The following is a 15,402-nucleotide window of genomic DNA, read 5'->3' on the forward strand; positions in this document are numbered from 1 at the left end:
CCTAGTGGAATCTGGCTAGAAAGTCTTTTAGAAGGATTTCTGTGCTCTCCAAGTATGAAAACAGGGCATATGTATAAGTCCACACATGCAAATATATGCTGGCACTATGTTAAAAAAAAAAGATGAAGGAATTATGTAAAGTAAGTAAAATTACACCAAGAATAGTACCCACTATTGTGTATTTTAGTGGGAGTTGAAAAGAAATCGAAAACAACCCAAGTAGTTCTAAGTGAGAGAGATGAGTTTGGAACAAATGTGTTTTATTAATTTGAAAAGAACCAAAGAACCAGTATTATGCCAGCCTTTGTTTTAAGTTGGCGTCTCATACGATGGAGTTTCTGCACTTTAATTCTTCCAGTAACATTGTTAGGTAGTAGCTATTTTTAACATCTGTTATTTACTCAGTGTTCTTGGTGCTTTGTTGTCTATTGAAAATATATTAGAAGAGGCAACTCTGCAAACACAAATGAAGCATAATTCACAATTGTGGTAACTCTGAATAAGAGAGGTGTTTGTTCACATCAGATATCTTTATTATCCTTGTTCTTTGTGAAGTTCCACTCACAGGGAGGTTAGTCTTTTCACTGCAGACAAACCTCATTTGGGTCAAGACTGGTGAATAGTTTAGTCTAAATAAAAGGGGGAAATGCTTGTACCCTAGACTGAGATAAACCCAAACAATAGAAAACACATGGAGCAAAGACCGAAATCTAGAAAAGGTATCCTTTGCTGTAAAATCCAAGCGTCTCCCTCAGAACGAGGAATGTCTGTTCTTGGATCTTTCTCCCTGCCAACAGGAAAAGTTGTAACAAGTTCGAACTAGCTGGAAGGAACTAAAATTTGTTTGCTTGTTTATTTGTTCTATTTTTGCCAAGTCAGATTCAAACTCAAATCTCATGTCATCTTGGAAGTTTCTACCTCTTGTTAGCTTTAGTGCAGCGCCCCAGGACCTTCACTGTATAATGTTTCATTGTCACTTGGGGGGAAAGCTCTTTGTTGTTCTCTATCCCAGAAGATGTTCTGTAATTTCTCCAGTCCCTTCACTCCCACCCCTCCTTATCTATTTCTTCTCTTCTTTATCTTTTCTATTCAGCAGACCATTACTTCATTACTAGGTGACTTGTTTCCTAAGAAATACAGACAGACACTAATTTTAAATGTTTTAATAATTGACCTTTTGTTGAGTATTCACAGTTTAATAAGGAAAAGATATACAGTTAGGGCAGGAAATCTCAGAACCTAAAGAGGCTATCTAGAACAACTTACACATTTCACAGATAAGAAAACAACTTATTTTACCATCTGAAATAATTGGGGTTAAAACCCAAGTACTTACCCTGAATTTGTAGTTAGATGAAATTATATAAGCTTTTACTGGACATTGTCGAAAAAGAAAAACATTTCATAAAATGCATAGAGAATAGAGAACTTGGGTGCACATTACAGAGGACTTTTTGGTGCCCAAGACCCTTAACTTCACAATCAATCAGTGACTGACAATGACAGTCCCATGCTACCTAAATGAAAAATAGCAGAACATCATAGGCAACTGTCTGTATAGATCAGCTCATGTGGGCCTGAGTTTGCCAACTATATTTTCTAGAGAAGCTGCCATACTGACTGGGTACAGGTCAGAATTACCAGACCACTGTACAGTTATTCCCCAAGTAGTTCACAATAGTCATTTTTTCTTTCAACCACCCAGCAGATGCATTTATGTTGACTTGGTTTATACAACAATTAATATTGGTCCTTCAGTCTCCTATACTGTAAGTCACTCTCTGTTTGAAGAGAGCTCCCAAATGAGGCTAGAAATGGGACTAAAACCTAGAGTATAAAAGTAGAATTTAAAGAAGCAAGTTTCTTTCCTGATGTTTTCCCATTCCTGCAAAATTCACCCTCGCCCATAGTAGAATGTTTAAGGATCTTAAGAATGTAGTTTGGAGGATACTGGCTTGTCAGAGATGCTAAATTTTATTGTCTTAGCACATTGATTAAATCCTCTAAAACTTTTGTTTGTTAACTCTCATATGAAAAGATAAGTCAAAATAGCAAGTTCTTTTGTTTGTTCTAAAAATCTAATTAAAGTTGATTCTTGGCTAGTACTGTTATTCTTCCTTCCTGTTTTCTCCTCTCGTCTCTTTATGTATTAAGTGTTCTTTGTTGTGAGACTACAATACAGATATTCATATTTGTTTGTGCTGGAGTCCTAAATGAATTATCTGAATTAGTTCTTTGAAATCTGTGCTATTCTTTCAGTTAACCACCAGGATTAAGGTCCAAGCTGAACAGAATAATTTTTGTACCCTGCCCTAAAGGTTACATCAAATTTTACCTTACAGTTATCAGTTTATCTTTTTAAATACTCTCATTTGGATCTCTCTGTCTTCAGTTTACAGTTTAAGAAGGTTAGTATGTCAACTGAATGCCATGTTAAATTGAATAAAATAATTGGTTCACCATATTGCAGCACCCCATGGCTGTTTAACAGTTTGTGTGTGCATGGTAAGTGGCTTCAATCGTGTCTGATTATTTGGAACCACATGGACTGTAGCCCACCAGGCTCCTCTGTCCAGGGGATTCTCCAGGCAAGAATACTGGAGTGGGTTGCCATGCTCTTTTCCAAGGGAATCTTCCCAACCCAGGGATCAAACCCACATGTCTTTATGTCGCCTGCATTTGCAGATGAGTTATTTACCACTCATGCCACCTGGGAAACCCAGCTTAACAGTGTTGTCATAATTAAAAAAAAAAAAAGGTTCTTTAGTTCAAACTCACTTTACAACAAAACAGATCTTTCTTTCTTTTCAACACGTCTGTGTATTATCTGTTTTCCATGGCTTCAGGTAGTCAACTCATAGGAACAATTTGCTTTTATCATGTAGCAAGAACTTTCCCTTTGGAATAATGCAAAAAACATTGCAAGTTGATAGCCATATGAGATTTTTTTTAAAGCTTCTTTTATCAACATTGAATAGTTTTATAGTCCTTGAGATAGAAGCCATTCCCTTAGAAAATGCACATGTGTTTTTTTGGACAACTAAAGAATAGGTGGAGAAGGCGATGGCACCCCACTCCAGTACTCTTGCCTGGAAAATCCCATGGATGGAGGAGTCTGGTAGGCTGCAGTCCATGGGGTCGCGAAGAATCGGACAAGACTGAGCGACTTCCCTTTCACTTTTCACTTTCATGCATTGGAGAGGAAATGGCAACCCACTCCAATGTTCTTGCCTGGAGAATCCCAGGGACAGAGGAGCCTGGTGGGCTGCCGTCTATGGGGTCACACAGAGTCAGACGTGACTGAAGCAACTTAGCAGCAGCAGCAGCAGCAAAGAATAGATAATAGTAACATATCTTAATGTTTTGAATTGCCATCTTCTCCTTGATAGACTGTTTCACCCTTTCTAGTGATCCTCTTACTCCTCTTACTCCTTTTTTAATTTTCTCCTGTATGAGGGTCTGTCATGGTGGTACACTGTTGTGGGTCAGATGCCTGTCTAAATGAATCGGTACTAACAATGGTCACTTATTCAATATTTCCTTTAATAGAATTATTATCAAAAATGATGCAATATTAAATGGAGAAATAATGGTTTTCTTAATATTGCACCTTGGGCAGGATCACTTGAATGTTAATACCTACTAGAATCTAAATGGTAAGAAAACTCATTTCATCTCTCCTCAGAAAAATAGGACAGTGGGAGAATGAATCCTTTAAATAATAAACCTGAAATAAGTGTGAAGAACTATGGGAGAGTGCAGGAGAGTTTGTTGAGGGGTCAGAGGACCTGTTTAAATCTCAGCTTTGTTCCTCACTAATTTTGTAAGCAAGTTAGTTTCTTAATCAGCAAAAAGAAGTGGAAGAATAGGGGGATGAGTAATAATTATGCCTACAATATAAAGAATAAATGATTAAAGCTTATGAGGTAATGGTTTTGAATTTTATTGCTCATATCATTTCAACAGTTCTAAACATTCAACAGAGAAGGCAATGGCAACCCACTCCAGTACTCTTGCCTGGAAAATCCCATGGACAGAGGAGCCTGGTAGGCTGCAGTCCATGGGTCGCTAAGAGTCGGATATGACTGAGCGACTTCACTTTCACTTTTCACTTTCATGCATTTGAGAAGGAAATGGCAACCCACTCCAGTGTTCTTGCCTGGAGAATCCCAGGGATGGGGGAGCCTGGTGGGCTGCCGTCTACGGGGTTGCACAGAGTCGGACACCTTGAAGTGACTTAGCAAACATTCAACAGAAGTCTGAGATTTTAGATGATGTATTTGAACACAAAATACATAACACAAATATAAGAAGAATTTTATACTCTTATTTGAACAAAATGGTCAGAATGGTCAGAGGTCCTTGGAAGCTATGCAGGATTCTAGATGAATAAAAAGTGTATGTCCCTTCAATGAAAAGTCAAGTTAGGAAGAGAAGTGTGTCCGTCACACATTTCCATGTCCATATGCTTTCTCACGTGGGAATAAGTTGGAAGCAATTTGGATGAATTACAGTGTTTTGTTTTGTTTTGTTTTAATGAGGCATCATCATTTTGTGATGAAGATTCCTCAGCTCCTGCCTTCCTAGAAATTGTGCAGTTTGTCTTGGTATATTGAGGTGTGCTTGGATTTTGACATTATTAGTATGCTGATGTGGAATAAATTACCTAGTGAAGCCTTTTTAGCAAGTAAATTATCTGAAACACAATTAAAAATCAGAAAATAAACAGAAGAACTTCTGAAAATAAAAAATAAATGCAGAAGTTCCACTTATAAATGCTTTCTTAACCTGCTTTCTTACCCTTAGTAAAATTCTGTTTAATTCTTTGCATATAACCAGCATCTCATCCTCTGCCAAACTCTTCTTTTGCCTTCAGTCTTTTCCAGCATCAGGATCTAGGATAAGACGATTAGATAGCATCACTGAATCAATGGACATGAGTTTGAGCAAACTCTGGGAGATAGTGAAGGATAAGGCAGTCATGGGGTCACAAAGAGTCGGACATGACTTAGCAACAGAACAAAAACAAATTAATTAGTATACTTGATTAATTTTCCAACTGCAGCAGATTTAAGCAATAGTTTGGAAGTGGAGGTAGATGAATAGATGATGGGCATGTTTCTGTCTCCGAGGATATTATTTCTTAAATTTGAGTCTGCAAGCCTCCCAGGAATCCATGGATAGAATTCATGGTGCTCATGAACTTGGATGGAAAGATAATTACATGATTTTTAGTAATCTTGCCCCTTATTATCAATGGTTATATAAATTTAGGAATGTATTTTCTCCCACTGTAAGTGTAGGCACAAACCATAGCTATATTATTATTATTTTTTTAAATTTTATTTTATTTTTAAACTTTACATAACTGTATTAGTTTTGCCAAATATCAAAATGAGGGACACATGTATACCTGTGGCGGATTCATTTTGATAGCTATATTATTAAAAAGGGTACTCTTGTCACCAACAGAAATGATAGCTATTTTCATATCACTTTACTGTCGTGTAGATCTACCTAAAGATCCGTTACTCTCATCATTATGGAAGAGATGATATGGAAGTAGATGTATTGTACCATGGCTATCCTCTGTATTTTGGTAGCTCTTTTCTATAGTACTTTATTTTGTTATCTGTGTACTTACTGTGTACATTTTAAAACATTCTGGGAAGGGGTTGAAAGGATTCACTTCAAATATACTTTCCTTCTCTCTCTCTGAAGCAAAGAGAATAATTTCTCTTTGTATTTGCTGATTTGCTTCTCACATTATACCTGACATAATTATTTTGTTATATATTACTGAACTTTGAAGCAAACAATAAAAAACTGGATGTTCAGTTTTTCCAAAGATTTTTTATCTGTAAAACAAACCTCAGCTATGTCTTGCAGTGCAAGCTAATCTTCATGTCTTGTAACTGGAAGTCACACCAACACTGTGGACAATTAATAAACTTCACATCAAGTATTCATTCATTGCTGTGTCATCATTTTACAATAAACTAGTGTAATCTGAGAAATCAGAAATTTTGGTTAAAATCATGTAATCATTCTTTTTTTTTATTTAGGGTGATTTAAAAGATGAATAATACAGAGAAGTATATAACAAACTTTATTACTTCCACTATTTAGAATTGGCAGCAACTAAATATTTTTATTATATTTGCTCCAAGTCTTTTGTTTATAAAAGAAATAAAAATTGCAGATGAGTGCAGATTCTCCTTTAATCACTGAGTCACTGTCTCTAAGACTTATTCCCATTCCCTTCTTAACCACTGTCCTAATTTGTATAGTTCCCAGTATATACACACACGCAAACACACACACTGTACAGTATTATTTTAGTGAGTATAGTTTTTAATGTACTGTATATAGCAAAAGGTAAGTATTAACGTATTCTGTATGTATAGTTTAAGGACATAGCTTTCTTCCGTTTTTAGTTTTTGAGACATGTTCATGAATATTCATATATCCTCCTAATTTTTCCATCCCGGGCCATTATGGACATATCCCAGAGTGTACATTTTCTGTCCTCCTATCAGTAGACCGTTGTTTCCAGGTTTTCACTATTGTGAACAGTGTTGAAGTGAACATCTTTCCACAAGTCTCTTGCTGCCTAGATGCCCTCTTACCAGACTTTTTTAGTTAGTGTACACTCCTGTCTCTTTTTCATTATGATGCACTTAAAACACGGAGCTGAAGATGGAAAGGATGCCTACTTTCCATGACTGTTCCTCTAACCGCAGTGCACATTCTGGTTTCTCACACAAACACATTCACCCATACAACTCACCTTTCGTCTTCTCTGTGCTGTTTTATTCTCTGTATATACACACCATTAGAGGATATTTTTGGTACTAAAATTCGTCAAGTATAATCCAAACTGTAAGGAAAAAAAGGCTAGAAATCATGTGATAGATAAAACAATTTTATTTTAAGGTGTTTTCAAAGCAGTGCTTTGGGAAATAAATTTATATCAAAAAGATGATTTTTCTCCTCAAACTCCCATCACATTAGCTATGCTGTGGGTGACTGTGGAGGGCACCGTGCCTCTGAGGCTGAAAGCACAGGCTGGTCATCCAGTACACAAGTCATAATTCTGGACTGGGCCATTAGAAGGACCACAGGAATGTCATTTCAACTTCTTGAAGATTGTTTCCTTAACTGGAAAGGAAACATTAATTTCAGCCTGGCAATGTTGTTGTTATTGATGATAGAATAATGTATCTGCTAGAAATCATTGGGTGTTTACGCTGTGCTAGGCACTGTTTTCAATACTTCCTTGCATTTTCTCTTTTCATTTTCATGATTAAGTGAGATAATATATATGAAGCACTTTTTGTGCCCTGAAATCACTAAAGAGGATTTAACAGCCATGTAAACTTCCAAATTTAAAAAAAAAAAAGGTGACAGAAAAATTAAGTGACTTGTTCAAAGTCACGGAGCTGAGGCGTAACAAAACCACAGCTTGATCTCATGTATTTTAACTTCCAACTCAACATATTTTCCACTTGGCTCAATGGGTTATTTAAAATATCCCAGATAAATAAGTAGAGTTTTTAATTAGTGTAGAACCTTATTCTGAATTGTGAAAATACTGAAAAAAATAAAAGAAACTTCACCCAGCAAAACATTCCTTATTTAAATAAAATTGTCCAAGTCAAAAAAGTAAGCAGAGGTCTTCTAACATGTGAGAGCTTACCATTTTGCAGACCATGTGTACTATTTTTTTAGGGAACTTTCCATGCAAGAATTAGTCAGGAACTTATTTTTGTCTTCAGCTCAGAATCTCTGCATACCAGTAAATCTCTTTGTTGTGTTCTTAAGCAAGTACATTGCCCCCTGCAAAGATGGAGGGAAGCAGATTTACAGAACATTTATATTCAGAAATGTCTTCTGCAACAGAGTTTCCTTATATGTGCCTAACAATCAGCTTAAAGAACCAACATCACTAATTAAGAAGGGGAAATGTCAGCATTAAAAAATTACAAAACTTAGATTTGGGAATGATTTCATTTCTAAATGACAAGCAAAAGATTTTTCAGTGAAGGCTCCATGTTTTACTGCTTCCCTGCCTTCATTTTCTCACTCAATTGCCTGTTTCCTTACACTGCATGACAACTCAGATACCAAATTGTAGAAGAATATTTTCCATCTGCAGTGCTTAGTTACTGATGTCATGAAACAGTCCTTAGGCTAGGATGACTACTGCTTAACTTTGAAGAACAAAATTACTATAACTGTACCATAACTGGGGCCGGATCAACCTTGCCTTTGAAAATAAAATACATACATCCTGAAGACAGATGTCAGCTGCAACTGTACAATAAAATGCATACTATATTTCATTGATACCTTTTCATACTTAAACATCTCAATTGGAAGGCCTCTTACATTTGTTGGCATTTCATTGTTGGATTGGCAGTGTTTTTTTCTAATTTAATAATGGTTGTAAAAACATAGTCATAATTATTTTATGTAATTGATGACATTTTAGATTAAATGAAATACTAATATATAGTGTTTTATGTTTTGAGATATTGTTTTAAAAATCTCAGCCAAAGGCCACATTAAAATTATAGCTTAGATTTCCATTTTGTATTTCCTTTTTTTTTTAATTTGATTTTATTTTTAAACTTTACATAATTGTATTAGTTTTGCCAAATATCAAAATGAATCCGCCACAGGTATACATGTGTTCCCCATCCTGAACCCTCCTCCCTCCTCCCTCCCCATACCATCCCTCTGGGTCGTCCCAGTGCACCAGCCCCAAGCATCCAGTAGCATGCATAGAACCTGGATTGGCAACTCGTTTCATACATGATATTTTACATGTTTCAATGCCATTCTCCCAAATCTTCCCACCCTCTCCCTCTCCCACAGAGTCCATAAGACTGTTCTATACATCAGTGTCTCTTTTGCTGTCTCGTACACAGGGTTATTGTTACCATCTTTCTAAATTCCATATATGTGCGTTAGTATACTGTATTGGTGTTTTTCTTTCTGGCTTACTTCACTCTGTATAATAGGCTCCAGTTTCATCCACCTCATTAGAACTGATTCCAATGTATTCTTTTTAATGGCTGAGTAATACCCCATTGTGTATATGTACCACAGCTTTCTTATCCATTCATCTGCTGATGGACATCTAGGTTGCTTCCATGTCCTGGCTATTATAAACAGTGCTGCGATGAACACTGGGGTACACGTGTCTCTTTCCCTTCTGGTTTCCTCAGTGTGTATGCCCAGCAGTGGGATTGCTGGATCATAAGGCGGTTCTATTTCCAGTTTTTTAAGGAATCTCTACACTGTTCTCCATAGTGGCTGTACTAGTTTGCATTCCCACCAACAGTGTAAGAGGGTTCCCTTTTCTCCACACCCTCTCCAGCATTTATTACTTGTAGACTTTTGGATCGCAGCCATTCTGACTGGTGTGAAATTTCCTTTACAAATTTCCAATGATAGGATAGAATCTTGGGAAAGTAAAAAATAAAATAATAATATAAAACAAACAACCAAATGTATTATCAAGGAGAAATTTTAGGCAGTGTATTTTCTTCATGTGTTTATTTTTAATTCAAACAAAAAATTACACTTCCTTAGGCCGAAATCAATATGACTGTAGGCTCTAATCCTTTCTTGTGATGATCACTCTAAGTAAAATTGGTTTCCAATTCATTTTACAAATCAAATCAATGCAAAGAAGAGTCAGGTAGTCAAACAATTTATTTAGTAATGTCACAGTTCAGAGCCCAGTAGTATACGTGTATGGCAGCCAAATGACTGATAATCATCCACTAGAATGTGTGAGGCTGATGAAATTATCAAGGCAGCTATGGGGCATGAATGTGTACTTTCCTCCTGCAGGAAGTTCTCCTCACACCACTCTTATGGGCTGGAGAATCATTACCATCCAGTACCATGGGTTATGAACTAGCAGGCACCAGCATACCTGGGGGACTTATGTGTACTTGGCTCCACTCCTAGAATTTAGGATTCATTAGGTCTGGTGTAGGGCCTGCAGTTTGCATTTCCGAGAGGGTCTGATGGTGCTCATACTCCTGGTCCCTAGGGATCACACTTGAGAGCCACTGGCCTAGTTATACAAAGACAGGACTTGGAATTTGTTGATCTATAGTTTGGGTCTAATTGGCAACCAGCTCACTTTCTTGTGATTTAATAGTCTTGTCTTTCAAACAGAAATAGTGCAGTTACATTTGTTTTGGCTAAACATGATACTGTGAATCAAATGAGGTAATGACTTTGAAAAGTTGCTTTGCAATATATAATACTCTAAATATGACAAGTTATCAGTAATATCATGTCCATTAAATGTGAAGATACTATTGTTTTCATACAAGTAAGCATATAGCATCACTTATCTTTTCTTCTCCCTGACTCTTTTTCAACAGAACTTCCAAGCTTTCCCTGGGTGGTACTAGGGCGTATGGCCTCAGATAAGTCACCAGGAATTGTGGCAACTGTCTTAACACAAGCTCTTATGGTTGTGTTATGGTTAATTAGCCTCCTCTGCCCAGTATTTCCTTTGAGTAGTTTCAGACCCAGAGTTATTTTTGTGGACTTCCCTTATTTCTCCACCTAAATAACCTGCTTGTTACTCAGTAGAGTACTCTGGTAGAAAGAGTAGTATAGAAATAAGCCTTCTCTTGATCTCAGAATTTTATGTGCTTTCACTCAAACAACATAAAATATAATGAGATAGAGGTGTAAAATTTCATTCAAGTTGTTTTTAAAACCTCCCTACTTGTTTTAAAGAAGTTTCTTCATCCCTTCCCCAACCTATCTCTGAATCTTAGGACCAGCTTGTTCCATAAGAAATTGTGTGGATCTAACTAGATTGTAAGCTCTTATTTACCTCTTCCTATCATTTCTTCAGATTTTTAATGTGTAGAATTTTTCAATCTAAGTGAGTCACTTGTATAAAATAATTAGATGCTGTTTTCATGTTGGAAGTGAAAGAGAAATGCCCCGGGTTGTGAACATCAGTTTGTAAATCTCTGTTTCAACTACTGTGTGTTTCTTTAATGCTCAACCTCTATTCAGAAATGATAGGTGGAGTCAGCTATAAATGTATAACAAGCTCTTCATTCCCTGCTGTTTTCTTCTTTTCTCTGTCTTGATAGAATTATCTATAAACTGGAGGAACTGTTTCAGAAATTATGTTACCAAATCATTGACCATTCATTGCCAGTCACTCCATTGCTTAATATTCTTTCCCTGTGAATACAACTTGCACTTTTTATCATTTGACCTCTTTCCACTCTCTTTGTCACCCTTATCCTCCTTGGTCCTCTACTTTGTTCATTATGCTCCAGTCTTGCAGATCTTTCCATCTCTCTCTAACTGGCCAGACTTAGGTCAGGTCTGTGTAGGCTATTCCTTCTGTCTGGAGCCCTCCCTCCTATCGTATTCTTGGCTGTTTTCTCAATTCAGATATTACTGTCTCAGAGAGTTCTTCCCTGACCACTGTATTCACTCCTGCCAGCCCCTTTCATCCTCTATCACTTGCCCTAATCACTATTTGCTAAAACTGTGCAATTTGAGGCTGTTTTGTGTTGGTAACTGCTGTGTATCCCCAGGCCTAAAACATCACCTTACTCATTGTCCAAACTCAAGAAATATTTATTGACTTACATTTATTAGATGATTTTCTGTTAAAAAAATTAAAAGACCTAATTTTAAAATATATGTAAATTCTGCAAAGTCAATCTATAATTTTTTTTGAAAAGTTTGGTGCATGAGTGTATATTCAATATATTTTAATAAGCATACATGTTGTACAATGTTTGTTACTATTTTTTTTTTTAAAGGAAGAAAATAAACAATAACCAGCCTACCAGGCAGTATTAGTTAGTGGTTCAAAAAGTAGTATTAGATAGTGGTTCAAAAAATCAGGCTTTCTAGTGTAACATTCTAGGATAAATACTTGATTCTGCCACTTTTCTAATTGTGTGACTTTGGGCAATTTGTTTTACCTTTAGTGACATTCAGTTTTCTCATCTGTAAATGGGATTGTTTCATAGGTTTGTGGAGATTAGATGAGATAGCTAAGTTTCAATCTAAAAATTAACATTCAGTAGGTCCTCAACTGGAGAAGGCAATGGCACCCCACTCCAGTACTCTTGCCTGTAAAATTCCATGGATGAAGGAGCCTGATAGGCTGCAGTCCACGGGGTCGCTAGGAGTTGCACACGACTGAGTGACTTCACTTTCACTTTTCACTTTCATGCATTGGAGAAGGAAATGGCAACCCACTCCAGTGTTCTTGCCTGGAGAATCCCAGGATGGGGGAGCCTGGTGGGCTGCCCTCTATGGGGTCGCACAGAGTCGGACACGACTGAAGTGACTTAGCAGCAACAGCAGCAGCAGCAGCAGGCGCTCAACAAATCTTAGCCAATATTATGCAGTCTTAAAATTTTCATGTGCCTTGAAAGTGCTTTGGAATACATGTTTATTTTACATGTAGCACATTATTCTTGTTGGAGTTGAACAGTTTTGGATGTGTGTCTTGACAACAAAATATCACTCTCTGGCTTTTTAATATAATACTTCAGACTGATTTACAGATGAAAACAGCAACAGTTAGCAATCATTAACAAAATACGTGAGTCCATAGATTTGGGGCATCCCATGTGTTGGTGGAACAAATCTCCCATACATCTATCAGCCCATAATAAAGAGTCAGTCTAGCTAGCCACTCTCATATAGGTAGTACAAGCTAGTGATATATGGGATGAACAGCAGACTTCTTCATTCAGTGAGAATTTTCATAAATATCTAAAAGATGTTTTATGTGCAAAAATAAAAAGGACATCATGTTGCTTAAGCAAAAAAACAAAGGCTAAAACTGGAGAACATTTCTAGTGATGACTGGAATTATATCACATCCATTGAGACTAATTACCTTTAAAGCAGATTTTCTTTATAAAGTAAGGAAAATTTGCTACAGTGTAACACAACAGAAAATACACATTTTTGAACAATACTGTTGAAATTTGTCTTTGATTGTACTATGATACAAGTTTAGAATAAGACAGAAAATAGATAAAAAGGATAGATGGAACTAGTGATGAAAAGACAAAGGTAAGCCTAGAGAGACCAGACTTTATTTAATAGTGCACTCAGGATTTAATTTATTCAGCCAACTGTTACTTAACTCTAACAGTGTAGGATAATTCAGCCAGTCTGTCCACAGCATGTATTTGAGCACTTACATAAAACCCAGTCATCTCACTTAGAGTCACTGATCTCAAATTCTAAATGTGTTGCCAGTTTGGTTCATTTATTTGCAGTTTTCTCTATATAAACTGTTTCCTCAGATGTTTTTATTTCTTTCAAAGACTTCTCCCCACAGCACTGTCCTTATGTACAATATTTCCTTCCTGCTTTAGGGTAATCATCTAAATAAGGTGCACATAAGAGTTCCTAAAACCACTTTATTGACCAGGTAGCCAGCAGAAGGAAACATGTATTAAATGTAGCTAATTTCAGTAACTGACAGGCTCCTGAAGTACCTAAAGAATACAGAGAAGGGTCAGGCTACTTGGGGATGGTTCCAGGAGGGTCATCTTATTTAAGAGCTTAATTTTATTAAGGATTGTGAGGGTTATTGGCACTTTTCCTGTTGTTTTACTCCATAGTCTCAGGGGGACTGTTTGGCACTAGGGTGCAAAATAGCATCTCAGCAGAGGAAAAGACACCCCTGCTGGCTCTTTAAGAGTGAAATCATCAAGTACCTGACTTAATGACTGCTAAGCAGCCCGCCACAGAAATCACCCAAGGTTGTTCTCAAGTCCATTTTCTCACTCTTTCCAGTGCGCTTGCTGCTGTAGTTCTTTGTATGGCTGCCTCCAGAGATATTCTTCAAGTATTTGGCGAGAGCAAAGTCCATTGCAGTCACTCAGTTCCAATGAAATAGATCACCCAAAGGTTTAGAAGTTTTATTATCTACACTTTGCCTCATCTATCTGTCAGGTGGCAGCCTAGAGCCACTTTCCACACAGCACAGAGACATTGGTGTTATAGCAGCCTGGCAGCTCTCTCTGTGAATGCATCTGTTCCCTCTCAAGGTAAGAAGTAGAGAACGTCCCGCTATTGTGGTTTGATTTTGAGACTCCCACATCAGAGAAGAAAAATCTTGAGCAGAACATTAAGTAACTTGCAACCAAAGCCACCATTTCCACCTCCAGTTTTCCTAGGTGTGATTACTCCTTTCACTTCCAAGTAACAGTCAAGAAAAAGAGGTAAAGAATTCAGGGGACACAGTATATTAGAGTGGTGTATGGGAAAGTACACTAACCAGGAAGTTAGGAGACCTGTCATACACAGAGACTAAATGCCTATTTAAAGAATCAGTATCTCCAATCTTCACCTGTAAGATGAAGTATTTGAACCAACTAATAGAATGATTTAAATTTCTCTATAAGTAACAAAAGTACTTTCAATCTATAATAAGTGTATTGCATTTACTTTTTTAATCTTTATAACAACACTAAGATAAGCAATATTGCTATGATGTCATTTTTATAAATGAGGACACTACAGCACATACAAAAAAGATGAAATGCCAACTTTGTGAAGTAGCTACAACCGGGATTCACAGGTACTCTGACCTCAGAGCTGGTCAAATCTGTTTTTCTGTCTATGTTTTGAAGGTCAGTTTCTGATAAAACAAGGAAAGGCAGGGCCAGGACATTTTAGGACTTGCATAACCGTATGGACTCAAGTTTATTAAGTTCACCCCTTTGGTCACATTTCTCTCTTCTCTTCCTGTCTCTCCTTTTTCTTTCTTTTCTGGAAGATCGTTTTGAGTATTGAAAACATAAAATTCCCCAACATTGAAGGAACAGAAACAGGTAAACCTGGGTCCCTGTGTATCTATTCTTTCAGAATGCTTTATTAAAAGATAAGTAAAGGAGCAATACAAAGTAGGGAAGAGATATTTATTGCAAAGAAACAAATTCAGAGGGCTAGGGAAAATGTATTTGATTTTTTCCCAGACATATAGTAATGTTAAATTTTTCCCATGTAAGATTGATGAAGCTTCTTTCTTGATAGAGAGATGAAATTTACATTCTAAGGATAAGTACTATTGAGTTTAAGGAGATTAAATTTATGTCTGATCTTTTTTTTTTTTTTCCTCCTAACCTGTTACTTGATGCTTCTCAGATACAGCCTTTCTCAACTTATTGAGAGTTGAGACTCTCTCTCAACCTGAGTGTTGAGAACCCACACAGGGTTTCAATTAGGTGAAAATGTTGAGAGATAAGAAGTAACTCTAAGGACCTTTGTCATGAAAGCAGAGACAGTAGGTAGAGATAGGCATGTATGGGACTCTCTCACTGTGTCCTTCCCCTTCTTTTCACATTGGTACTGATAGTGGTG

General features: G+C 36.8%; 1 protein-coding gene across 3 annotated transcripts in view; it reads left to right on the forward strand.

The window, feature by feature from the left end:
- HDAC9 (histone deacetylase 9) overlaps nucleotides 1-15,402 on the forward strand; it is a 1,051,976-nt gene that overhangs the window by 917,450 nt on the left and 119,124 nt on the right. The window lies entirely within an intron of this gene.

The sequence above is a fragment of the Bubalus bubalis genome, chromosome 8 (assembly GCF_019923935.1).
Source record: "Bubalus bubalis isolate 160015118507 breed Murrah chromosome 8, NDDB_SH_1, whole genome shotgun sequence".
Classification (NCBI taxonomy): Eukaryota; Metazoa; Chordata; class Mammalia; order Artiodactyla; family Bovidae; genus Bubalus; species Bubalus bubalis.